Source organism: Bos indicus, chromosome 10, assembly GCF_029378745.1.
Source record: "Bos indicus isolate NIAB-ARS_2022 breed Sahiwal x Tharparkar chromosome 10, NIAB-ARS_B.indTharparkar_mat_pri_1.0, whole genome shotgun sequence".
NCBI lineage: Eukaryota > Metazoa > Chordata > Mammalia > Artiodactyla > Bovidae > Bos > Bos indicus.
The window spans coordinates 53974954-54002752 of record NC_091769.1 but is presented as its reverse complement, the minus strand read 5'-3'; the positions used below and the strand labels follow the sequence as shown (position 1 = coordinate 54002752).

The 27799-nt window shown below is 39.8% G+C and overlaps 1 protein-coding gene and 1 pseudogene across 3 annotated transcripts in view; one reads left to right on the top strand and one right to left on the bottom strand.

Annotated features, from left to right (window-relative positions):
• The window catches only part of TEX9 (testis expressed 9), a 237233-nt gene that overhangs the window by 30301 nt on the left and 179133 nt on the right, over positions 1–27799 (top strand). The gene's annotated exons all lie outside the window — the stretch shown is intronic.
• LOC139185462 (tigger transposable element-derived protein 1-like) overlaps positions 467–27799 on the bottom strand; it is a 61612-nt pseudogene continuing 34279 nt past the window's right edge.

Genomic DNA, 27799 nt, shown 5'->3' with positions numbered 1-27799 from the left:
GCGATTCATGGGGTCGCAAAGAGTCAGACACGACTAAGCGACTGATCTGATCTGATCTGATCTGATAGTCTGTTAAGTGTGAAATAGCATTATATCTTTAAAAATATATTGAATTTAATTAAATAATATGTTACCACTGAAGAATATTAAGCATCACATGAGTGTTCAGCAAGTCATAATCTTTTTTTTGGTGGAGGGTCATGCCTCAATTATTTTTTAAAGAGTAGTTTTATTTATTTGTTTATTTTTGGGTGTGCTGAGTCTTTGCTGCTGCATGGGCTGTTCTCTAGTTTGGGAGAGTGGGGGCTACTCTCTAGTTGTGTTACATAGACTTCTCATTGTAGTGGCTTTTCTTTTTGTGGGGCATGGGCACTAGGTGTGTCGGCTTCAGTGGTTATGGCACATAGGTTCAGTAGTTTCATTCCTGGACTCTAGAGCACAGGCTCAATAGTGGTGGTTCCTGGGCTTAGTTTGCACTGTATGGCTTGTGGCATCTTTCCGGATCAGGGATTGAACCCATGTCTCCTGCTTTGGCAGGCAGATTCTTTACCACTGATCCATCAGGGAGGCCCATGCCTCGAAGTTGCTGACTGATCAGAATGGTGGTTGCTGAAGATTGGGGTGGCTGTGGCAATTTCTTAAAATAAGACAGAGATGAAGTTCGCTGCATCAGTAGGCTTTTGCTTTCACAAACAATTTCTGTGTAGCTTGCAGTGATGCCATTTGATAGCATTTTACCCACAGTAGGACTTCTTTCAAAATTAGAAGGTTCTTTCAAAACCTTGCCACTGCATATTCACAGCATCTTTACCATCAGTAAATTCCATCTCAAGAAACTACTTTGCTCATTCATAAGAAGGCACTCCTCATTGGTTAAAGTTTTATCTTGAAACTGCATCAATTTAGTCACATTTTTAAGTTCAATTTCTAATACTAGTTCTCTTGCCGTTTCTACCACATCTGCAATTATTTCCTCCACTGAAGTTTTGAACCCCTCCAAGTCATTCAAGAGGACTGGAATCAACTTCGTCCAATTCCTGTTAATGTTGATATTTTGACCTCTTACCATGAATCCTTAATGTTCTTAATGGTATCCAGGATGGTGAATCTTTTCCAGAAGGCTTTCAATTTACTTTGTCCAGATCCAGCAAACGAATCACTATCCATGACAGCTATAGCCTTACAAATTGTATTCGTTAAAAAATAAAATACTTGAAAGTTGAAACGACTCCTTGATCAGTGGGCTGAAGAATGGATGTTGTGTTAGCAGGCATGAAAACAACATGAATCTCATGTATCTCCATTAGAGAGCTTGATGACTAGGTGTGTTATCAGTGAGCAGTGATGTTTCGAAAGGAATCTTTTTTTTCTGAGCAGTAGGTCTTAACAGTGGGCTTAAAATGTTTACTAAACCATCTTGTCAGCAGGTGTCCTGCTCTCCAGGCTTTGTTGTTCTGTTTATAGAGGACAGACAGGGTAGATTTAGCGTAATTTTTAAGGGCCCTAGGATTTTCACAATGGTAAATGAGCATTGGCTTCAACTTAAAGTCACCAGCTACATTAGCCTGTGATAAAGTCAGCCTGTCCTTTGAAGCTTTGAAGCTAAGCACTGACTTGTTTTCTTTAACGGGCAGTCCTAGATGGCATCTTCTTCCAGTATAAGACTGTTTTGTCTACACTGAAAATCTGTTGTTTAGTGTAGCCATGTTTATTACTGACCTTAGCTAGATCTTCTGGATAATTTGCTGCAGCTTCTATATCAGCATTGCTTCTTCACCATGCACTGATATGTTATGAAGATGGCTTCTTTCCTGAAACTTCATGAACCAGCCTCTGCTCACCTCAAACTTTTCTTCTGCAGCTTCCTCACCTCTCCCAGCCTTCACAGAATTGCAGAACACTGGGCCTTGCTCTGCATTAAGCTTCCACTGGAGAGAATGTTGTGGCCATTTTAATCTTGTATGCAGACCACTGAAACTTTCTCCATATCAGCAATAAGGCTGTTTTGCTGTCCTGTCGTTCATTCCTTTACTGGAGTAGCACTTTTAATTTCCTTCTAGAACTTTGCATTTGTAACTTGGTTAACTGATGTAAGAGGCTTAGCTTTGGGCCTGTGTCAGCTCTCTGTGTGTCTTCCTCACTTAGCTTAATCATTTCTGGCTTTTGATTTTAAATGAAAGCATACAACTCCTCCTTTCACTTGAACACGTGTAGGCCTTTGTAGGGTTATTAATTGGCCTAACTTTAAGATTGTTGTGTCGTGGCAAACAGGCCTGAGGAGAGGGAGCAAGATAGAGGAAACACAGGTCTGTAGAGGAGTCAGAACACACACATTTATTAACTTTGCTCTCTTACATGGGTGTTGTACATGATGCCCCAAACAGTTGCAACAGTGACATCAAAGATCACAGAGCAACATAACAGATATGCTAATAACAGGAAATTTTGAAATATATGAAGAATTATCAGAGTGTGACAGAGAAATGAAAGCAAATGCTATTGGAGAAACGGCACTAAGAGACTTGTTCAATGTAGGGTTGCCACAACCTTCAATTTGTAAAAAATGTTGTATTTGTAAACTACAATAAAGTGAAGCACGATAAAATAGGCATGCCTATATGTTGTTGTTCAGTCACTAAGTTGTGTCCAATTCTCTGCAACCCCATGGACTGCAGCACACCAGGCTTTCCTGTCCTTCACTATCTTCCAGAATTTGTCAAAACTCTGTCCATTGAGTTGGTGATGCCATCCAACCATCTTATCTTCTGTTGCTCCTTTCTCCTCCTGCCCTCAGTCTTTCCCAGCATCAGGGTCTTTTCCAATAAATTGACTCTTCCCATCAGAGGGCCAAAGTACTGGAGCTTCAGCATCAGTCCTTCCAGTGAATATTCAGGGTTGATTTCCTTTAGGATTTACTGACTTGATCTCCCTGCAGTCGAAGGGACTCTCAAGAGTCTTCTCCAGCATGACAGTTTGAAAGCATCAATTCTTTGGTGCTCAGCATTCTTTAGGGTCCTGCTCTCGCATTCTTACATGACTTCTACACTTCTCCCCAGAATTGTGCCTGTGCTTCTTTGCAGTGAATCTTTCCCTATTTGTTGATAAATAATCAAGTTATTCCCAGTTTTTCACTATTATGAATAATGCCTATAACTTACTACCAAATTTTGGTGATTTTGAATAGATTTGCTAGGAACATTTGCATACAGGCTATGACAAGAGTGAAGTCTGTATGCAGGTCAGGAAGCAACAGTTAGAACTGGACATGGAACAGACTGGTTCCAAATAGGAAAAGGAGTACGTCAAGGCTGTATATTGTCACCCTGCTTATTTAACTTCTATGCAGAGTACATCATGAGAAACACTGGGCTGGAGGAAGCACAAGCTGGGATCAAGATTGCTGGGAGAAATATCAATAACCTCAGATATGCAGATGATACCACCCTTATGGCAGAAGGTGAAGAAGAACTAAAGAACCTCTTAATGAAAGTGAAAGAGGAGAGAGAAAAAGTTGGCTTAAAGCTGAACATTCAGAAAACTAAGATCATGGCATCCGGTCCTGTCACTTCATGGCAAATAGATGGGAAAACAGTGGAAACAGTGGCTGACTTTATTTTTCTGGGCTCAAAATCACTGCAGATGGTGATTGCAGCCATGAAATTAAAAGATGCTTATTCCTTGGAAGGAAAGTTATGACCAACCTAGATAGCATATTCAAAAGCAGAGACATTACTTTGCCAACAAAGGTCCATCTAATCAAGGCTATGGTTTCTCCAGTGGTCGTGTATGGATGTGAGAGTTGGACTATAAAAAGGGCTGAGCGCCAAAGAACTGATCCTAAAGGAATCAGCGAACCAAAATGGACTGGAATGGGTGAATTTAATTCAAATGACCTTTATATCTACTGTGGGCAAGAATCCCTTAGAAGAAATGGAGTAGCCATCATAGTCAACAAAAGAGTCCGAAATGTAGTACTTGGATGCAGTCTCAAAAATGACAGAATGATCTCTGTTCATTTCCAAGACAAACCATTCAATATCATGGTAGTCCAAGTCTATGCCCCAACCAGTAATGATGAAGAAGCTGAAGTGGAATGGTTCTGTGAAGACCTACAAGACCTTCTAGAATTAATACCCAAAAAAGATGTCATTTTCACTATAGGGGACTGGAATGCAAAAGTAGAAAGTCAAGAAACACCTGGACTAACAGGCAGATTTGTCCTTGGACTATAGAATGAAGCAGGACAAAGGCTAATAGAGTTCTGCCAAGAGAATGCACTGGTCATAGCAAACACCCTCTTCCAACAGCACAAGAGAAGACTCTACACATGGACGTCACCAGATGGTCAATACCGAAATCAAATTCATTATATTCTTTGCAGCCAGAGAAGGAGAAGCTCTATACAATCAGCAAAAACAAGACTGGGAGCTGATTGTGGCTCAGATCATGAACTCCAAGTTGCAAAATCCAGACTTAAATTGAAGAAAGTAGAGGAAACCACTAGATCATTCAGGTATGACCTAAATCAAATCCCTAACGATTATACAGTGGAAGTGAGAAATAGATTTAAGGGACTAGATCTGATAGAGTGCCTGAAAAACTATGGACGGAGGTTTACAACATTGTATAGGAGACAGGAATCAAGACCATTCCCAAGAAAAAGAAATGCAAAAAAGCAAAATAGCTGTGTGAGGAGGCCTTAACAAATAGCTGTGAAAAGAAGAGAAGCAAAAAGCAAAGGAGAAAAGGAAAGATATACCCATTTTAATGCAGAGTTCCAAAGAATAGCAAGGAGAGATAAGAAAGCCTTCCTCAGTGATCAGTGCGAAGAAATAGAGGAAAACAATAGAATGGGACAGACTAGAGATCTCAAGAAAATTAGAGATACCAGGGGAACATTTCATGAGAAGATGGGCTCAATAAATAACAAAAATTATATGGGCCTAAAAGAAACAGAAGATATTAAGAAGAGGTGGCAAGAATACACAGAAGAACTGTACAAAAAAGATCTTTATCACCCAGATAATCACGATGGTATGATCACTCACCTAGAGCCAGACATCCTGGAATCTAAAATCAAGTGGGCCTTAGGAAGAATCGCTACAAACAAAGCTAGTGGAGGTGATGGAATTCCAGTTGAACTATTTCATATCCTGAAAGATGATGCTGTGAAAGTGCCGCACTCAATATGCCAGCAAATTTGGAAAACTCAGCAGTGGCCACAGGACTGGAAAAGGTCAGTTTTCATTCCAATCTCAAAGAAAGGCAGTGCCAAAGAATGCTCAAACTACCGTACAATTGCACTCATCTTACATGCTAGTAAAGTAATGCTCAAAATTCTCCAAGCCAGGCTTCAGCAATATGTGAACCGTGAACTTCCAGATGTTCAAGCTGGTTTTCGAAAAGGCAGAGGAACCAGAGATCAAATTGCCAACATCTGCTGGATCATTGAAAAAGCAAGAGAGTTCCAGAAAAGCATCTATTTCTGCTTTATTGACTATGCCAAAGCCTTTGACTGTGTGGATCACAATACACTGTGGAAAATTCTGAAAGAGATGGGAATACCAGACCACCTGACCTGCCTCTTGAGAAATCTGTATGCAGGTCAGGAAGCAACAGTTAGAACTGGACATGGAACAGACTGGTTCCAAATAGGAAAAGGAGTATGTCAAGGCTGTATATTGTCACCCTGCTTGTTTAACTTCTATGCAGAGTACATCGTGAGAAACGCTGGGCTGGAAGAAGCACAAGCTGGAATCAAGATTGCTGGGAGAAATATCAATAACCTCAGATATGCAGATGATACCACCCTTATGGCAGAAAGTGAAGAAGAACTAAAAAGCCTCTTGATGAAAGTGAAAGAGGAGAGTGAAAAAATTGGCTTAAAGCTCAACTGAATGTTTTCTGAAGATCATGGCATCCCGTCCCATCACTTTATGGCAAATAGAAAGAGAAACAGTGGAAACAGTGGCTGACTTTATTTTTTTGGGCTCCAAAATCACTGCAGAATCTGACTGCAGCCATGAAATAAAAAAAAAAAATAAAAGGAGGACTTCTAAGTTTTTCCAAATAGAAGATTTTTTTCAGAAATCTTTTAAATTATGTTATGAAGGCTTATTTTATATGACTTTAATTCTTTTAAATATGTTATTTGATTTATGGTCCAGAATATCATTTATCTTGATGAATGTTTCATATTTTCTTGTAAATATGATATATGTTGTTTTTGGTTGAGTGTTTTATGAAAATTAATTAGTTTAATTTGTTTGACCTGTTGTTTAGGTCTTCTAATTTCTTACTGACTTCTGGTGTAATTGTTTTGTTGATTATAGAAAGAAAAATATTGAAATCACCAATCACAACTTGGAATTTTTCTTTATTTTTTCAATTCTACTCTCTTTGCTTCTTGTATTCTGTATGTCCATGTGCACTTAATATTTTTTGATGTATTCTTAGTGAATTTATAATTAGTCATTATGTAATTTTTCTTTTTATCTCAGGTAGTATTCCTGTTCTAAGGTCCGTTTTCTGATATGAGTATTGCCTTCCTGGCTTTCTTTTGATTAGTATTTGTATAGGCTCCTCAGGTTCCAATCTGTTATGCCAGCTTCTATAACCACCAAAGACCCATGAGTTTTTCTTTCACCCATTTTACTTCTAATACCTGCACCATATCTAATCTGTAATCCAAGCCAAGAACTAGCCAATTCATCCAGGGAAAAAACTGCTTGCCAGCATGACTTTTTTGAAGGGGTTCTTCCACCTTTGGAGTATTGTTCAGCCCTTTTTTCTTCCACATCACTATAATGTCTTTAACAATACAATTTAAAGAATTTCTTTATTTTTCTAATTGTTGCATCTGAAACATTGGCCTAATGCAACCTATTAAATTGTATGTATAACTTTATAGTTTGTTAATTTAAGGGGAAAAAACATTGTTCATATGCTTAGCAAGGATAGGACTTTTTTTTTTTAAAGGTTTACTTGATGTTTGTATTTAGAAATATGCCTCAGGGGGTTATAGTTCTTGTGTTCTACAGTATTTGAAACTACCTGCCTTCATATTGTGTTGAGAAGAGCTTTAGGAGGAGAATAGCATATAGGACGCTTTGGATTCAAAAGTAAACTGTATTAAACATGAGAATTATCAAAGTTTTAAAAATTAAGACTTGTTTATTATACAAGTATTATAGTGAAGATGGGTCAAGGAGGATTTCCTCCATTATTGAGGAAATCATGAAGATGGCAAAGCTGATTCAAGGAAGATTCTGAGGAACTCAAGATTCCTTTCCTTTCCGGTGAAAAGAAAGCTGAAAAGAATTTGCTTATAGCTGTAAACTAGTGTGCTGCGATTCATGGGGTCGCAAAGAGTTGGACACGACTGAGCGACTGATCTGATCTAATCTGATCTGATAAACTAGTTAATGTCCCGCAGGGCAAGAAAACCTAAACAACTGGGGTTACCTTTATTTCCAGAGAGAAATCAAAAATTAATATCTAATTTTATAGAATCTAGCTCCTGTGCTGTGCTCAGTCACTTCAGTCATGTCTGACTCTTCTGGACTTTATGGACTGTAGCCCGCCAGGCTCCCTATCCATGGGGTTCTCCAGGCAAGAATCCTGGAGTGGGTTGCCATACTCTCTTCCAAGGAATCTTACCAACACAGGAGTCGAACCCGTGTCTCTTACATCTACCTACATTGGCAGGCAGGTTCTTTACCACTTCCCAGCACCACCTGGGAAGACCAAATAGTAAGTCAAGCAAAAATATAATTCCCTAATCAGGAATTAAATAATATTTGGATAGAGCCATTAGTGCTTTAGAATAACAGGTGAAGACAAAGAATCAGATCAGATCAGATCAGTCGCTCAGTCGTGTCTGACTCTGCAACCCCATGAATAGCAGCACGCCAGGCCTCCCTGTCCATCACCAACTCCCGGAGTTCACTCAGACTCACGTCCATTGAGTCAGTGATGCCATCCAGCCATCTCATCCTCTGTCGTCCCTTTCTTCTCTTGCCCCTAATCCCTCCCAGCATCAGAGTCTTTTCCAATGAGTCAACTCTTCGCGTGAGGTGGCCAAAGTACTGGAGTTTCAGCTTTCAGCATCATTCCTTCCAAAGAACACCCAGGGCTGATCTCCTTCAGAATGGACTGGTTGGATCTCCTTGCAGTCCAAGGGACTCTCAAGAGTCTTCTCCAACACCACAGTTCAAAAGCATCAATTCTTCGGTGCTCAGCCTTCTTCACAGTCCAACTCTCACATCCATATATGACCACAGGAAAAACCATAGCCACGACTAGACGAACCTTTGTTGGCAAAGTAACGTCTCTGCTTTTGAATATGCCTATCTAGGTCATATCAGTAAACAAAGGATGTTGAGCTACCAAGCCATCAGCACCTGTAGCCACCCCGAACCCCCACCCAGTGGTGCACCCTGAGGGGATTCAGGATTGAGAAAAACGGGATACTGGCTCGAGTAGTTAAGGTGCATGCTGTTGTTCAGTCGCTAAGTTGTGTCCGATCCTTTGTGACCCCATGGATTGCCACACACCAGGCTTCCCTGTCCTTCACTATCTCCTGGAGTTTGCTCAAACTCATGTCCATTGAGTCGGTGATTCCGTCCAACCATCTCATTCTCTGTCACCCCCTTCTCTTCCTGCTCTCAATCTTTCCCAGTATCAGGGTGTTTTCCAATGAGTTGGCTCTTCCCATCAACAGGTGGCCAAAGTATTAGAGCTTCAGTTTTAGTTTCATTTCCTTTAGGATTGACTGGTTGGATCTCCTTGCAGTCCAAGGGACTCTTAAGAGTCTTCTCCAGCACCACAGTTCAAAAGCATCAATTTTTCAATGCTCAGACTTCTTTATGGTCCAATTCTGGAGGCAGAGGGAGGGCAGTGGTGGGGAGCCTACACACGTCACCTGGTTAGGGTGCATATCTGAAGAATAATTTCAGTAAATCCAGAATCTTGCATGTCCCCATACGTAGAAAAGTAATAAACTCATTAACTTGAGATGTCTAGTTTTTCTTCAATTAGCAGCAATCTTTTGATGTTAGACAACCTGGGTTTTTTGTTTTGTTTTTGGCCAGAATTCCTATATATCCTGGCTCCTCCCTTACTGGTTTCGAACAGTCCCTCAAAGCTGTTGAGAGGCTATATCCTTGGCTTAAGTTCTTAGTAAGTCTGCTGAATAAAACATATTTCTTAACTTTCAGGTTGTGTTTTTTTTTTTTTTTTTCCAGTCAACATAGTAAAAATGTATGTACCTATCCTTTTGTTTTATTTACAAATATAAAAATATTTTTCTTAATGTAAATATATTGTTATTCAGTCACCCAATCATGTCTGACTTTTTGTGACCCCCATGGTCTGCAGCATACTGGCCTTCCTGTCCCTCACCATCTGGAGTTTGCCCAAATTCATGTCCATTGCGTTAGTGATGCCATCCAGCCATCTCAAGCTCTAATGCCCTCTTCTTCTGCGCTCAATCTTTCCCAGCATCAGGGACTTTTCCAGTGAGTCAGCTGTTCACATCAGATACATCAGATGACCAAAATACTGAATCTTCAGCTTTTTGGAATGCTGAAGGAATATTCATTCCTTCCAGTGAATATTCAGGGTTGATTTTGATTGACTGATTGGATCTCTTTGCTGTCCAAGGGACTCTCAGGAGTCTTCTCCAGCACTATAGTTCGAAGGCATCAATTCTTTGGTACTCAGCCTTCTTTACAGTCCAGCTCTCCCAACCGTATGTGACCACTGGGAAGACCATAGCCTTGACTACATGGACCTTTGTTGACAGAGTGGTGTCTCTGCTTTTCAACACAGTCTAGGTTTGTCATAGCTTTCCTGCCAAAAAGCAATCATCTTCTGATTTCATGGCTGCAGTCATCATCCTCTGATCTTAGAGCCCAAGAAGAGGTAATCTGTCACTGTTTCCAACCTTTTTCCCTCCTATTTGCCATGAAGTAATGGGGCTGGATGCCATGATCTTAGTATTTTTAATGTTTAATTTTAAGCCTGCTTTTTCACTGTCCTCCTTCACCCTCATCAAGAGGCTCTTTAGTTCCCCTTTGCTTTCTGCCATTAGAGTGGTATCATCTGCCTATCTGATGTTGATGTTTCGCCTGCTTGTCTTGATTCCAGCTTGTAACTCATCCAGCCCAGCATTTTACATGATGTGCTCAGAGTATACCTGGCTGGCCTAGTGGTTTTCCCTGCTTTCCTTAGTTTGAGCCTGAATTTGCTATGAGAAGCTGATGATCTGAGCCACAGTCAGCTCCAAGTCTTGTTTTGGCTGACTGTATACAGCTTCTCCATCTTCAGCTACAAAGAATGCAATCAATGTGTAAAATGGTCTCTCATGTTGTTGAAAAAGGGTGTTTGCTATGACCTGTGCATTCTCTTGGCAGAACTCAGTTAGCCTTTGCCCTGCTTCATTTTGTATTCCAAGGCCAAACTTGCCTGTTATTCCAGGTATCTTTTGCTTTTATTTTCCAATCTGCAATGATGAATAGAACATCTTTTTCTGGTGTTAGTTCTAGGATGTCTTGCAGGTCTTTATAGAACTGATCAGCTTATTTGGCATCAACGATAGGGGCATAGACTTGAATTACTATGAATGGCTTGCCTTGAAAAGGAACTGAGATCATTCTGTCATTTTTGAGGTTGCACCCAAGTGTTGCATTTCAAACTCTTTTGAGTTTGAAACTTTATTGATTATGAGGGCTACTCCATTTTCTGTATGGGATTCTTGCCCACAGTAGTAGATAGATATAATGGTCATCTGAATTAAATTTGCCCATTCCCAGCCATTTTAGCTCACTGATTCCTAAGATGTCAATGTTTATTCCTGCTTGAACATGTCCAATTTATCTTGATTCATGGACCTAACATTGCAGGTTCCTTTGCAATACTGTTCTTTGTAGCATCAGATTTTACTTTCATCAGCAGACACATCCACAATTGTGTGTTGATTCCACTTTGGTCCAACCACTTTATTCTTTCTGGGGCTATTAGTAGTCATTCTCCGCTTTTCCCCAGTGGCAAATCGGACACCTTTCAACCTGAGGGGACTTATCTTTCAGTGTTGTATCTTTTTGTCTTTGTATATACAGTTCATGAGGTTCTTACGGTGGTTTGCCATTACCTCCTCCAGTGGATCATGTTTTATCAGCATTCTCTACTATGACCTGTCTGTCTTGGGTGGCCCTACACAGCATGGCTCATAACTTTATTGAGCTACACAAGCCCCTCCACCACAATGAGGCAGTGATCTGTGAAGGGGGTAACTCTATTAACATGTAGCAAACTTCTCAGGAATGTTAAACGTGTGTACGGAAAAGCAGAAAATGTGCTATAAGAATTGAGAGATAATTTAGAGGCATTTCTCTTCTATGATCTTTACTAATAACTTTAGCTGGCCTTGCAGGAAGTACCTGTGGCATTAGGGAAATGACGTTTGTTATTTATTGTTAAACCCTCACATTGTGTAACTCTTGAAAAATACACATATTCTTATGCAGGAATAATCTTAACAGAAGGGGTAACCCCCTTTTATCTTCTGAATATTCTGCTGCTGCTAAGTCACTTCAGTCGTGTCCAACTCTGTGCGACCCCATAGACGGCCTCCCACCAGGCTCCCCCGTCCCTGGGATTCTCCAGGCAAGAACACTGGAGTGGGTTGCCATTGCCTTCTCCAGTCATGAAAGTGAAAAGTGAAAGTGAAGTCGCTCAGTCGTGTCTGACCCTCAGCGACCCCATGGACTGCAGCCTTCCAGGCTCCTCCGTCCATGGGATCTTTCAGGCAAGAGTACTGGAGTGGGGTGCCATTGTACCCAAAGGCAAAGATGGGGTTGTGAGTATGATAGATGTAATTTCTGTGCATAAGGGATAAATTATGTGAGCCAAGTTAAATAATGTATAATTTGGCTGCTATAAATAAAAGTAACATTATGCCTACTTTGACCATTTTCAAGTAGACTTACAAGAAAAGGAAACATTGTCCACAAGAAGGATACAAAAGAAGTAACTCCCTCAGGATATTTTTAATTTTAGAGAACCAATGTCCTGAAGAAAGTTACATGAAGAGAGATGTAACAGAATCATTGGAGCTAGGAATGATTTCCACATTTGTCAGTCACTGGCTGAATCATTTAAATTCTCAACCCAGATTTTATGCCTAAAAGTGAACATTAATTAGAAAAACAAATGTTACTACAAAGCCACATGAATAACTAATGCCTGGCATAGATCTGATAAAGTAATTTCAGCCAAAGATTTGTGTTGGGGTATCAGTCAGTGAATTAAGCCAGAAATCAAAGCAAAGTTGTCCCTTTATAGCTTCAGAAAGACTGAATGACTTCAATTCTTTTGAGTTTAGAGGTACTCCAGGAATTCTTTTTTAAATGGTTATTAAGAAAGTTATTGTGTGTGTGATAGAAAACTTGCATTGAACAGGTTGAATGACCTCTGAGTTATTTGCATATTACCTTCAGCATTACAAAAGTGCTGGTGTTCCTGAATATTAGAGGTCCTAAAACAACAGACCTTTAAAGATATTTGTGTCACAGAATGGGAAAAAGAAAAATAGAACCCTTTTAAGGCAAATGAAAAGCAAATTCCCCAAAAGATATTAGTATATGGGTTTAAGTCCTCAGATGGGAGCTTCCCTGGTGACTTAGATGGTAAAGTGTCTGCCTACAATGCGGGAGACCTGGGTTCAATCCCTGGGTTGGGAAGATCTCCTGGAGAAGAAAATGGCAACCCACTCCAGTATACTTGCCTGGAGAATCCCATGGACAGAAGAGCCTAATAGGCTACAGTCCATGGGGTCTCAAAGAGTCGGACATGACTGAGTGACTTCCTTTTTACTTTAAGTCCTCAGATAGTCAAAATAACTAAAAAGCAGAAGAAAACTGTGATATCTCTATAATGAAGTAATTTTGTAATATTTTTGCATGTTGAAAATAAGGACGGTCTTTGACCTAGGAATTTGTGGCAATTGGTATGGCTGACTGCATATAGGCAGTCTTCATGCCTATTATATTTTATACTTCTGCTCCTCCTTCTAAGAACTACAGGTTGGGAAATTTGATCTATCCACAGATGATGAGATGATATGGATTCATGCTAATAAGATTCACAGGGTACTTTCTTATCAATTAGATTATCAGTTGCTTTTCATTTATAATATAAGGCATTTCTGACCTAAGTTGAGAGACTAGCTACTCCATTAAATGCTGATGTTCTCTCATTCTAAGCTACTTCTCTCAACTCATAAAAAAAATATTATTAACCTTTCTCATTAGTATAAGTGCAAAAAATGCTAAACAAAATGTGAGAAAGAGAAAGCAACAATGTGTGTTTTTAATCTTCCAGACCAAAAAGATTGTATTCCAGGAAAGAAATCAAGATTCAACATTCGGAAGCTTTTCCTGTGATACATTATATAAATAAGTCATATAAAAATCACAATCATCTCAACAGATTCCAAAAGGGCATTTAATAAAACTCAAACCATTCATATTCTCTAAAATAATAAAAGAAGCAGAAGATATTAAGAAGAGGTGGCAAGAATACACAGAAGAACTGTACAAAAAAGATCTTCACGACCCAGATAATCACAATGGTGTGATCACTCACACTCACTGGGAGCCAGACATCCTGGAATCTGAAGTCAAGTGGGCCTTAGAAAGCATTACTACAAACAAAGCTAGTGGAGGTGATAGAATTCCAGTTGAGCTATTTCAAATCCTGAAAGATGATGCTGTGAAAGTGCTGTACTCAATTAGCTAGCAAATTTGGAAAACTCAGCAGTGGCCACAAAACTGGAAAAGGTCAGTTTTCATTCCAGTCCCAAAGAAAGGAAATGCCAAAGGGTGCTCAAACTACCACACAATTGCACTCATCTCACACGCTAGTAAAGTAATGCTCAAAATTCTCCAAGCCAGGCTTCAGCAATACAAGAACTGTGAACTTCCAGATGTTCAAGCTGGTTTTAGAAAAGGCAGAGGAACCAGAGATCAAATTGCCAATATCTGCTGGATCGTCGAAAAAGCAAGAGAGTTCCAGAAAAACATCTATTTCTGCTTTATTGACTATGCCAAAGCCTTTGACTGTGTGGATCTCAATAAACTGTGGAAAATTCTGAAAGAGATGGGAATACCAGACCACCTGACCTGCCTCTTGAGAAATCTGTGTGCAGGTCAGGAAGCAACAGTTAGAACTGGACATGGAACAACAGACTGGTTTCAAATAGGAAAAGGAGTACGTCAAGGCTGTATATTGTCACCCTGCTTATTTAACTTCTATGCAGAGTACATCATGAGAAACTCTTGCCTGGAGGAAGCACAAGCTGGAATCAAGATTGTCGGGAGAAGTATCAATATTCTCAGATATGCAGATGACACCACCCTTATGGCAGAAAGTGAAGAGGAACTAAAGAGCCTCTTAATGAAAGTGAAAGAGGAGAGTGAAAAAGTTGGCTTAAAGCTCAACATTCAGAAAACGAAGATCATGGCATCCGGTCCCATCACTTCATGGCAAATAGAGAAACAGTGGAAACGGTGTCAAACTTTATTTTTGGGGGGCTCCAAAATCACTGCAGATGGTGACTGCAGCCATGAAATTAAAAGATGCTTACTCCATTGAAGAAAAGTTATGACCAACCTAGATAGCATATTCAAAAGCAGAGACATTACTTTATCAACAAAAGGTCCGTCTAGTCAAGGCTATGGTTTTTCCAGTGGTCATGTATGGATGTGAGAGTTGGAATGTGAGGAAAGCTGAGCGCAAAAGAATTGATGCTTTTGAACTGTGGTGTTGGAGAAGACTCTTGAGAGTGAGTCCCTTGGACTGCAAGTAGATCCAACCAGTCCATCCTAAAGGAGATCAGTCGTGGGTGTACATTGGAAGGACTGATGTTGAAGGTGAAACTCCAATACTTTGGCATTTCGAAGGTGAAACTCCAATAATTTGGCAATACCTGATGCGAAGAGCTGACTCATTTGAAAAGACCCTGATGCTGGAAAAATTGAGGGCAGGAGGAGAAGGGGATGACAGAGGATGAGATGGTTGGATGGCATCACCGACTCAATGGACATGGGTTTGGGTCGACTCCCAGAGTTGGTGATGGACAGGGAGGCCTGGTGTGCTGCGGTTTATGGGGTCGCAAAGAGTCGGACACGACTGAGCAACTGAACTAAACTGAGATAGTCACTTCCTTAATAAGGTAGAGCGTGTGTATTTCAAACCACCAGTAGATATCAGATTTTAAGTGAAAACAGAAAAGGAATATTTATTAAAAGTGGGCATAATATTATGGTATTACCACTTAATATTGATTTGGAAGTTCTGGTTAGTGCTATAAAGATGAACCAGAAATAGGTAAACTCTCATTATTTGCAAATTATATTATTTTACATCAAGAAACTTCATTTGAATTTCCTAAACCATTAGAATTAATATGATTTTATTAAAGCAGTGAGTATAAGAAAAATGTATATTGGAAAGTGGGAGAAATCACAAGCTGATACCTGAAGGGTGGTTAAGAGTTACCAAGGTGAAGTGGGACAAACAGGAACTGAATTCCTAGGTAAGACCCAGGGGCAAGAGGAGGCATCTGCTGCCTGAGGGAGTCAAGGAAGTTCACTGTTTATTTGCATAGGAGTTGGTGCGATTCCAGACAAAACTTCAATGGAATGTTCTGGAACTTCACAAGTTGTTTTAGAGTCCTTTCTGGATAAGGAATGTGCCACTATTATGACTAGTGAAAGGAAGAAACAAATTTGAGAACTGAATGTGTAATATGAACCAATTTGTGTAAAAATTGGTAATGGGGAGCTAGATATTATATGTGTTTTTATAAATATATACGTGGACAATTTCTGGAAGAATGCACACACACAAAAAAATGTAAACAGTGACTGTCAAAGAGCAGAACTGAGAGTTTGAAAGGAACATGAAGGAAGGGAGCTGTTTTATTTGCTTTATACTCTTCAATATTATTTGCATTTTTCTATGACTGTGTTGTAAATTTTTTATAGCACTGTTTTGAAACAGAGACAATTAGCAGATAATCCCCAATGAAAATATTTCTAGAAGAAAAACAACAAAATATGTTTGAAAACCATCTGTTAAGTTTGGTCCTACTAAAATTAAAGAATATAATATAACTTGCAGTTATAAACATGCCTAAATACTGGGCCAAGAAGAAATAATCAATGGCACAAGATAGCTCAGAAATAAACTTGAATATAAAGTGAAAGCAATAAAGGACATATCATTAATCAACAGAAAAAGGAGTAATTCAGTGAATTATTTTGGAGCAACTGTTTAGCAATTTGGAAAAAAAATCATAGATTTTTACCTCTTAAAAAAACATCAAAATAAATTCCAGATGGTTTGAGTCAAATTTATATAAGCAATTTAAAACAAGAAGAACAGAAGTGAATATTTATCAAACTTTTGGAAGGAGATAGCTGAAAAGCAATAGAAAAAATTAGGGAATTATTTAACTATGTGAACATCTAAAACAGTATGGTTCTGGCATAAAAAACTCAAAATGGTTAAAGATTTAAATGTAAGACCTGAAACCATAAAACTCCTTGAAGAAAACATAGGGGGAAATCTCCATGATACTGGTCTTGGGAATGACTTTTTTTGTTGTTGTTGTTATGACACTGAAAGCATAGGCAACAAAATAATAAGTGAATGGAAATATATCAAACTAAAAAGCCTCAGTGTAGCAAAATAAATAATCAACAAGATGAAAAGGCAGCTCACAGAATGGTAGAAATTATTTTCAAGCCATATATTCAAGATATATAAGGAACCCATATATAAATAGCAAAAAGTCAAATAATCTGATTTTTAAATGGCAAAGGACTTCAAAAGACATAGAAACAGACAGTAGGTACACGAAAAGGTGTTTAACATCAGTAATCGTCAGGAAAATGAAAATCAGATATCACCTCACCCCTGCTAGGATGGCTTTTATCAAAAAGGCAAGAAATAATAAGTGGTGGCAAGGATGTGGAGAAAAGGGAACTCTTGTGCACTGTTGGTAAAAATGTAAATTGGTACAGCCATTATGAAAAACAGTGTGGCGACTCATAAAAAGTTAAAGCTAGCACTACTATATGTTTTAGAAATCTGACTTCTAGATGTACATCCAAAAGAAATGAAATCACTGTCTCAGAGATATCTTCACTCCCATGTTCACTTATTTACAATACCCAAGATATGGAAACAACCTAAGTATCCATTGATGGTTGAATGGAGAAACGAAGTGTGGCATATATGTATTATTTGGCAGTAAGAAAGTAGGAAATAGTTCCATTTTCAACAACAAGAATGAAACTTTAAGGTATTATGCTAAGTGAAATGTCAGAAAGACAAATACAGTATGATCTCATTTACACATGCAGCTAAACTCATAGAAACGGAGAGTAGATTGTTAGCTAAACCAGGGATTGAGGGATGGGGGAAATGGGGAGATGTTAGTCAAAGGGTGCAAACATTTAGTTATAAGATGAATGTGTCCTGGATTTACAGTGTACAGTGTGGTGACTATAGTTCAAAATATTGCATTGTAGTCTTCAAAGTTGTTAAGAGGGTTGTTGTTTAGTTGCTAAGTCCTGTCTGACTCTTTTGCAACCCCATGGACTGTAGCCCGCCAGGCTCCTTCTGTCCATGGCATTTCCCAGGCAAGACTACTAGAGTGGGTAGCCATTTCCTTTTCCAGGGGACCTTCTTGACCCAAGGATCGGACCTGCGTCTCCTGCATTGGCAGGCAGATTCTTTACCATGTGCTGCTGCTGCTGTTGCTAAGTCGCTTCAGTCATGTCTGACTCTGTGCGACCCCATAGACGGCAGCCCACCAGGCTCCTCTGTCCCTGGGATTCTCCAGGCAAGAACACTGGAGTGGGTTGCCATTTCCTCCTCCAATGCATGAAAGTGAAAATTGAAAGTGAAGTCGCTCAGTCGTGTCCGACTCTTAGCGACCCCATGGACTGCAGCCTACCAGGCTCCTCCGTCCATGGGATTTTCCAGGCAAGAGTACTGGAGTGGAGTGCCATTTACCATGTGACGAGGGTACAAACACACAAAAAATGGCAACTGTGAGGTGATGGATGTGTTCATTTTTTTTTTAAGTTAATAATAGTAGAAACTGAGTGATGAGAGAGGAGGTTGAAGAGATTTATGGGAAATCTCTGCTTTCCACTCAATTTTCCTATAAACTTAAAATGACTTTAAAAATATAAGATTTATTAATTAAAATAATTGTCTATATAATTTTAACCATGTTGGGTTTGTTGAGACTTGCTTTATAGTTATGTGTTAGTTGCTCAGTCTTTCTGAGTTGTCTGACTCATTTCGACTCCATAGTCTGTCCATGGAATTCCCTAAGCTAGAATACTGGAATGGGTTGCCATTCCCTTCTCCAGAGGATCTTCCTGACCCAGGGATCAAACCCGGGTCTCCTGCATTGCAGGCAGATTCTTTGCTGTCTGAGCTACAGTATAGCCTAATTTTAAAGTAATATTTTGTGTGTGTTTGGAAAAAATGTGTATGTTTTACATTAATCCTTTATTTAGGTCAGTTTTCTTAATTTGGGGGCTTCCCTGGTGGCTCAGATGGTAAAGAATCTGTCTGCAATGCAGGGGACCTGGGTTTAGTCCCTGGGTTGGGAAGATCCTCTGGAGAAGGGAATGGCTACCCACTCCAATATTCTTGCCTGGGAAACCCCGTGGACAAACAAGCCTGGCAGGCTACAGTCCATGGGGTTGCGAAGAGTTGAATACCTTCACTTTCCTTAATTTTATTCATGTCTTCTATATATCAATACTTATTTTGTGTGTGCCTATTTGGCAAATATTTGTTTAAAAATTTTGAGACTATACTATTTAGGATTATACAAATTTAAAACATTTATATTGTCCTGGCCAGTTGCACCTTTTTCATTCTGAAATGATCTTTTTGTCTCTTGTAATGTTTTTTGTATTGGCATTTTATTTGTTTGATATTAACATAGCAAAAAGCTAAACAGTTTTTTAAAAAACTATAGTTGATTTAGAATGCTATACTAATTTCTGATGTACAGCAAAGTGACTCAGTTATATACGTATATACATTCTTTTTCAATATTCTTTTCCATTGTAGTTTATCCCAGATATATTTTCCTGTGTTATACAATAGGACCCTGTTGTTTATCCATCCTAATGTAATAGTGTGCATCTACTAACCAAACTCCCAGTCCATCCCTCTCTCTCCTCCTACACTAGCTTTTTAAGAAGGAGTTTAGTATTTGCATGGCATACCTTTTTCTGTGCTTTTCTTTGAATTTTATTGTTTTAGACCTGTTTCTTGTAAATATCATATATTTATATCATGTTATTTTACCTAGCTTGAATCTCTTTTCTAGAGCATTAAGTCTGTGTCACACAATTCCTGACATACTTGGGTTTAAAATCTGTCATTTTACCTGTGATTTCTACTTGTCTCACTCTTTCTGTTTCTTTTTCTCTTCTTTCTTGCCTTCTTTTTGACTTCTTAAGTATTTGAAATGTATACATTAGGCTTCTCTTCTCCTACTGGTGACTTTAGAAATTTGAAAATATGTGCCTAACTTATCAAAATGAACCAATTCCTTTAGTCTTTTCCAGCACACTATCTAATTTTTGAGAGCATATTAAGTTCATTTCCCATCTCCATGGAATATTGTAGAATTTTAAAATTCTGTGTTGTGATTTTTTTTTAATTTTACAAGACTTTATTGTCTTGTAAAATGACTTTTATTAAGTCATTGTTCACATTTAGATTTACCTATTATGTCCACCTTTTTTGTTCTTTATTCCTTATTGCATGTCAGATCTTCCATTTGAGATTTTTTTCTTTTTGCCTGAAGTACATCTTTTAGAATTTGCCTTCAGAATAAAGCGGCTTCCCTGGTGGCTCAGACTGTAAAGCATCTGCCTGCAGTAGCATCTGCCTGAAGTGCAGGAAACCTGGGTTTGATCCCTGGTTTGGGAAGATACCCTGGAGAAGGCAATGGCACCCCACTCCAGTACTCTTGCCTGGAAAATTGCATGGATGGAGGAGCCCAGTAGGCTGCAGTCCATGGGGTTACTAAGAGTCGGACACGACTGAGCGACTTCACTTTCACTTTTCACTTTCATGATTGGAGAAGGAAATGGCAACCCGCTCCAGTATTCTTACCCGGAGAATCCCAGGGACAGAGGAGCCTGTGGGCTGCCGTCTGTCAGGTCGCACAGAGTCGGACACGACTGATACAACTTAGCAGCAGCTGCAGCAGGAGCCTGGTAGGCTCCAGTCTATGGGGTCACAAAGAGTTGGACACAACTGTGCGACTTCACTTTCACTTTAGAATGTACCTTTGTCTTGGTACATAGAATCCAAGGTTGGCAATTATTTCCTTTAAGAACATTTAAAGATATTCTCCTGTCTTCTGGCCTCCATTTTTCCTATTGAAAAGAAAGTCAACAGCTGACCTTTAAGGTGATCTTTTATATCTGGCTTCCTTTTTCTTTGGTGTTCTGCATTTTCACCATGATGCACCTAGATTGTGATTTCTTTTTATTTAGCTTATTCTATTTGACTCTGTGGATTGTTGTCGTTCATGAGTTCCAGAAAATTCTTAGCCATGATTATGAGTTTTACAAATATTTCCTCTGTCCACCCTCTCTTTCCTTCCTCCTAGAATTCTGACAAATGTATGTTAGACCTTGTCACTCCATCCCCATGCTTTTTAATGTTTGTTTCAAATTTTTCTATGTTTTTCTCTTACATACTGCATTCTAGATAATTTCTTCTAACATTTTTTTATTCACTTATTCTTTCTTCAGCTGGCTAGAACCAACTGGCTGATAAGGACATCCATTACATTCTTTATTGTGATCAGTATGTATTTTTTCTTTCTAGAAATTTCTGATTGGTCATTTGAGGTCTATTTTGTCCTGCTGCTGCTGCTAAGTCGCTTCAGTCGTGTCCAACTCTGTGCAACCCCATAGATGGCAGCCCACCAGGCTCCCCCGTCTCTGGGATTCTCCAAGCAAGAACACTGGAGTGGGTTGCCATTTCCTTCTCCAATGTAGGAAAGTGAAAAGTGAAAGTGAAGTCGCTCAGTTGTGTCTGACTCTTCACGACCCCATGGACTGCAGCCCACCAGGCTCCTCTGTCCATGGGATTTTCCAGGCAAGAGTACTGGAGTGGGGTACCATTATAGATAAAATTTCAAACATATTTTTCTTTCTTTAAACACAGTAGGAATAGAGGGGTTTCAAGTTTATATCTGAATACTTTGTGTTCTATTTATTATGTATTTCTACATCTATTTATTATGTATTTTCTGCTGGTTTTCATTAATTTTTTTCTCCTTGGCCACATCACATAAATATCCTGAGGTTTTGCCCATAATTTTTTTAAATTGCAAAACTAATATATATTCATTGTAAAGAATTTATTTGGATATCTAATTTTGTGTGATGGCAGATCGTAGCTTGTGGGAACTTAGTTCTCTGACCATGGATCAAACCAGGGCCCTTGGCAGTGAAAATGCAGAGTCTAAACCACTGGACCACCAGGGAAGTCCCTTGTTTTCATTAATTGTTTCTTTGCCTTTTTCTATGCTCTTTTTTTTTCTTAAATTGTGTATGACCCTTTTTGCAAATTACTGATGGGGTTTCTTTGGGACCTATAATTAAGGTGGGTTTCCCTGGTGGCTCAGTGGTAAAAAATGGGCCTGCCAACGCCTGTCAATGCAGGAGATGCGGGTTGGATCCCTGGGTCAGGAAGATCCACTGGGGAAGAAAATGGCACTCATTCCAGGACTCTTGCCTGGAGAATCCCATGGACAGAGGACCCTGGTGGGCTACAGTCCATGAGGTCACAAAATAGTTGGATATGACACTGACTAAACAACAATAGTTAAGGTACTTGTAAAATTTTCCTATTGCTGCTATAACAAATAACCACAAATTTAATCACTTAAAATCACACATTTTATTCTCTAATAGCTCTGAATTTTAAAATCAGGGTGTCAGGAGGGCTGTGTTCCTGCTGAGGACTCTGGAAGAATCTGTTTCCTTGTCTCTTAGCTTCCGAGGCTGCCTGTAGTCATTAACTTCTACCTCTTTCTTTGCACAGTTCGAACTCTGCTTCCGTCACCACATCTCCTACTTCTGACTCTGATCCTCTTGCATCTTTTGTATTAGAACCCATATGATTACACTGGATCTACCTGGACAATCCAGGCTAAGCTCCTGTCTCAAGATTCTTACTTAATCACATCTGCAATGTCCCTTTTACCAAGACAAGTATTAACATGTTTACTGGCACCATGGATTAGAACATGTACACCTTTTGTTCTGGGGAACAGGGAGAGGTATGATTCTACTCACCACAGTACCTTCTCCACAGAGTATTTGTGTTTGCTTCTGCCAAGGTCCTATCCAGGACCGTCTCTCAAAATAAGTTTATGACTTGAGGTTTTCTTGACCATTTTGTGATTTAAATCTAGGCTGCTCATGCATGGGAAGATACACTGCATAGTTACAAATTCTTAGGGGTTTTAATCCTTTCTTTTTTTCTTCTTCCTCCTCTCTCCATCCCCCTTTTCTTCTCCTTCTCCTCAGTTTAATTTGGGTAAGTTTTCTATTCGTCTCCCCCTCCCTTCCACTTGGGCTTCCCTGGTGGCTCAGTGGTAAAGAACCTTCCTGCCAATGCAGGAGAAGCGGGTTCAGTTCCTGGGTGGGGAGGATACTCTGGAGAAGGAAATGGCAACCCACCCCAATATTCTTGCCTGGAAAATCCCATGGACAGAGGAGGTTGGCAGGCTACAGTCCATGAGGTCTCAAAGAGTCAGACATGACTTAGTGACTAAATAACAACCCTCCCACTTAGGATTTGACATCTGTCCTCACCACCCTGCAAATTTTCCAAGTCAAATCAAAATTTCCAGGAATGCCAACACCCTCAGGCCAAAAGTTGCTTTGTTTTTGTGCCTTCTCTCTCTACATTTCAGCTTTCTCTTGGATTTTGTCCCAGTGGTTTCTAATGATCTCACCAGTTTCTTAGTGCTCCTAATGAAAACATATATATTCAGCATTTGGGGGGTATTTTCAGTTAAAACATTAGTTAAAATACTTAACTGCCATTGCACAAAATTAGATCCCCAAACAAATTCTTTATAATGAACACATATTAGTTTTGCAATTTAAAAAAATTATGGGCAAAATCTCAGGATATTTAAAGAGCAAGGTAAGTCACAGTTAGCACTGATCATAACCAAAAGAATGAATATGGTGATAGTTATTTCTTTTGAGTTCAGACAAAAATGAAGTCACCATAGTTTGACAAGTTTAATAGCAGAAGTGATTTAAAGTGAAAGTTAGACCAATGGATTTTGATGTAATTGGATAAAAATTATTTCATTAATCTTCATGGCTTCACCTTTCTTTAGCTTATGATCAAATCTATGTGGCAGTGAGATATAAATCTATTGGGTTTTCATCTCTATATTTCCATTCTCCTTACTTCTCATTCAAGCATGTTGTTCCGTGATCATTGCCTTAAAGAAGGTATGCAGCAGAAGGGAAAGCAGAAATTGACCACAAGTCTCCTTGGATTTTGCATTCCAAAAGTGTCACATGAAAGACTTAAAGGGGAAGTTAAAAGGAAGCAGGGATAAAATTCCTAGGCATAAATGGCATGTCTCAGAAGAAACATGAAAGAACAAAGATCGACCTCAGACTAAACAGATATTCTCTTGGAGAGCAGGAATAAGAAGGCGATCTGTAAAGTCCAGAGCTTAGATACTGGCATTCTACTGTCAGCTAGTACCATCAAGGAGAAAGCAGAGAAAGAGCACAGCCAGAGAGAAGTGGCTCTTGCAGCATCTAGACAGATGAAACGTAGGTAGTCTAAAAAAGATCCCCAGGCACTACATTGGCACAAAAGCAGCAGAGATCTTCTAGAATTGGAAGGTTTGTGGAAACAGGACAATGAACTTCCAGTGGTGACTGTGTAAATTCCCCTCCATGCGCTGGCACTATGTAAGACCTTGAAATTATGGTACAACCCAGGGAAAAGGGCATCCTTAAAAAAAAGCTGAGATCAGCTTTCCTATCAGCTCACGGGAATGGAGTCAGAAAGTGAATCAGGATCAGAAAGTAAAGATGTAAAAAAGAAAGTAAGTGGCATATCTTATACAAGTTTGTGAGTGACATTCAAATGACCTCATCTTTATCTCTAATGCTGACATTTTCCTCAAGTTCCGTCCAAGTTCTTACTGGAAATTTCTAGTTATGTATTCCACTGTCACCTCAAATTTGGCTTACATATTACCATACCACTAATATTCCCACTGTGGCAGAGCCAGCTGGGACAATTACCTCTGTATTCTTCCTGCAATCAGGGGAGAAATAGGGAAATGCAATATGCGCAGAGTGTCCCTTATCGTTATTTAATGTCAGAGTGTTTAGCCCAGGTCAAGGAGGATTTTATGTTCTTTTAAGGTAAGGCCTGCTAAGTCGCTTCAGTCGTGTCCAACTCTGTGTGACCCCATAGACGGCAGCCCACCAGGCTCCCCCGTCCCTGAGATTCTCCAGGCAAGAACTCAAAGTTATGCCAATAGGAGAAATGGAAATCTTTTGTATAGAGAGATGTGTTTAAAAAATTAAACTTTAAGATTGATGGATGTTTGATTATTACGATTACTGAGAAGAATCAAAGTCACCAGTAGAGTGGCAACTTCTTTTCCCAACTTTCCATGGGAGAAAAGTGTCAGAGACAGTGAAGTTTGATCTGAGATCAAACCTTACTTGCATGCTAAAAGTCAACCTGAAAGTTTCAGGGATGCTTCAGAGGACGCAAGACTCCTGGGTCAGAGACAAAGGACGTTTTACTCATGTATGCACAGTGGACAGCATGAGCTTTCCGTTTTTGTGGTTACCATCCCCCGCGCCCACCCCGCCAAGTACCATGAAAGTGATGCAAGTAGATTTTTGTACATGCACTAGATATGCAGTGGATCCCAAGAAAGGGTTAGGAGTTGATGAGTTCTGTGGGGACAGGTGACAGACTCCAAGGAAATGGAGAGGCAAACACTACAGAATGTGCAGAGGGAAATAGACCAGGTTAAAGATAGGGACATTTTCAAAGTAAGGGGGTTGGAGTTTCCAACTACCATTTGAAGGTCCAAACAGTGAAGCCTTACATGGAAAACAGAGCAGATTTCAAAACCCAAGAACCCAGTGCCTCATTTCTACTGCCACCAACCACTCAACCCTCATCTCAGTAAAATATCTGTATTCTTCCATTTGATTTGGAGAAGGTCAGTACTGCAGGCTGGATCCTCCAGGATATAGACGCTGAGTCAGAGTTTAGAGTGCAAGATGTTTATTACAGAATACCTTTGGGATTAATACCTGTTGTTTAGTCAATCAGTTGTGTCATTCTCTTGGCAACCCCATGGACTTTAACTCACCAGGCTTCTCTGTCCATGAAATCTCCCAGGCAATAATACCGGAGTGGGTTACCATTTCCTTCTCCAGGGGATTTTCCCAACCCATGTCTCCTGCTTGGTAGGCAGATTCTTTACTACTAAGCCACCAGGAAAGCCCTTAATACCTGAAGGGGGGTAAAAAAGCAGCAGGTAGATGCAGAGAGAAAATCCAAACAGTAATGCATTCCTGATGACACTTTTGCCAATGCCACAGAGAGCTCTGGAGCCAATTGTCTGAGTTGCCTTGTATTGGGTGGAAATGATGGGGCCTTACCCGTAGTGTCAGTCAGTCATTGGATGTGTGCCATTGAGAAGGGTTGTAACCTAGGTGAGGGACTTTTCTGCAACTGAGACAGTCCTGGAAAGAGCTAAGAGCTGGGTCCAAAAAACCCAGTGACTGGACAGCAAAGTCCTTCTCTAAAAAGGGGTCTGGGCATCACAGTGTCCATCACTGTATACCTTCTGAATGGCTCAAATCTGCTTCTTAAAATAGAACCCCAATGAAGCTCCTCTAGGATCCTGATGGATCGCTCCTACTGGAGAAAACACTTTAGAAGAGGAGTGTGAGATGAACTGCAGCCCCCAAAATTACAACTTGTCTCAGTCCAGATGCTTGTCATCCTCAGCTGCCATCTCTGCTCTTTTTGGACATGACTACCAAGTGAGAAAAGGGGATTGTTCTTTAGGATGCTATATTCATCTTAAAACAATACTCAGTAGTCTCTTAAATATTGGGACAGTTCCCTTTTCCCAGTACATATATACCTGAGTAAATGACTATAGGTCCTAGTGGAAAAGATTTTTTTTACCATGTACATCTGCCCTGCTGTTGCTGAGCTATTCCTTCTGAGGAGCTGGTATCCTCTGGGTCTAAAAAACTGGTTCAATTTTGAAAAGTGGGAAGAAAAATTATCAATTTTTATTGAGACAACTGTCCTCTGTCTCCTAAATAGTTATCCTTGATGTCTTCTGATGGCACAAATTGAATAGTACATTTAGTTTTGTCCATCTTTTTTGTTCCTAGGGATGCTATATTATACTAACCATCTCCATAATTCTCCATAATTCTCCAGTTCCTTTTAGTTCCTGCTTGAAGTTGCTAGTTATTAAGATAATTGCATCAACCTGGCTTCTGATCATTGAGTACTACCACCTGGCCTCTATCTTTCTAGGGCCCTTATGTCTCTATTGCTATGAGTTAGCCTGGTCTTCCAAGAGCGCGCGTGCGTAGGCATGCTCAGTCGCCTACGACTCTCTGCGGTGCCATGGGCTATATTTAGCCCGGCAGGCTCCTCTGTCCATGGAATTTCCGAGGCAAGAATACTGGAGTAGGTTGCTATTTCTTTCTCCAGGAGATCTTCCTAACCAAGTGATCAAGCCCGTGTGTCTCCTGTGTCTCCCACGTTGGCAATCACATTCTTTGCCACTGAGCCACCTGGGAAGTGCTCATCTCAGAGTGCCTGCATAAAGAAGAGAACCAACAGTGAATTTTACAAGTGATGCTTTTCTTCTGCCACCAGCACATCCCAGTGGTCTTGCTAAATTGTCTATCCTTCAGGTCTTCCCCTTGAATGTTATTAGAGGTTTCTTTGGTTTGTTCTTTGTTTGATATGGTCTACCTACTCTAGCATGCTTATTCCCTTTTGCTTTCATTCCCATTTTCCATCTGCCACAAGGATTCTGGCATTTTGATATCCTTTTTTTGGTCCATCATTTTTCTGCTTATATGTGCTGTCCAGTTAGTTCATACTCTCTTTTGGGATCTTTCCTATGGTTGTTAAATCCTGTGTCTCAGGATTTAATAAATAACCCTATTTACCATCTTTTGTTCTAGTCTCTTGACCAAGTCCCCAGAATACAGTCCCAGGCATGTTTCCCCAGCTCTTTCCAGCACATGCTGGCTGGATCCTGCATTTTCTTTCTGTCCTTATTAGTCCCAATACATCCCCAGCTGAGTTTTGCTCTTAACCCCATCAGAATCATCCTCTACCTACCTACCTACCGTACAGATTCTTAGAGGAGCATACATTGTTTGGTAGGAGAGAGGAATCTACATTTTCTTAAAGCAAGAGAGTTATGATAACTCTGAATAGGGAAGGTTGGGCTCTCTATGAAAGCTGACAGCTTTCAGGAAATCTGAGAATTCCATATTTTCAAGGAATTTTGAAACTCCCAAACTTCCTCATTCTAAGTATTAAGGTCCAGTTCTTTCTCAAATAGTGTCTTGACCAGTCTTGTTTGAAAGGTGAACTTTTTTGGAAAGTACCTACT